The sequence below is a fragment of the Arachis ipaensis genome, chromosome B01 (genome assembly GCF_000816755.2).
Source record: "Arachis ipaensis cultivar K30076 chromosome B01, Araip1.1, whole genome shotgun sequence".
Classification (NCBI taxonomy): Eukaryota; Viridiplantae; Streptophyta; class Magnoliopsida; order Fabales; family Fabaceae; genus Arachis; species Arachis ipaensis.
Window position 1 is genome coordinate 8,067,018 of NC_029785.2, and position 424 is coordinate 8,067,441.

Genomic DNA, 424 nt, shown 5'->3' on the forward strand with positions numbered 1-424 from the left:
TCCAAACTTTTTATAGCTTTCTTAGCTTTTAGACATCCTGACCAGGTTATGTTTGAAGCATCTGTTTCTACTATTAAGTAGTCATTTTCTTCTGGAATATAAAGTTCTGGAAGTTTTTCACATAATTTTTTAATCCTTTGAATTTGCATACTATCTTTTTCATCCCATTTCCATTCTTTTTTAGTACTTATTTTTGGAAATAAGCTTTTAGTGTATTCTGTTATATTCTTTAAAAATCCTTGATCAGAAATATAATTTATACATCCTAAAAATCTTTGTAATTGTTTTCTATCTTCTATTTTATTAGGAAATAAATTTACCTTTTCTAGGACATTTGGTTGAAGTTTTAGCTTTCCTTGAGTAGATAGAATTAATCCAAGAAACTTTATTTCTTGTTTTGCTATTCTTGCTTTCTTTTTGCTAA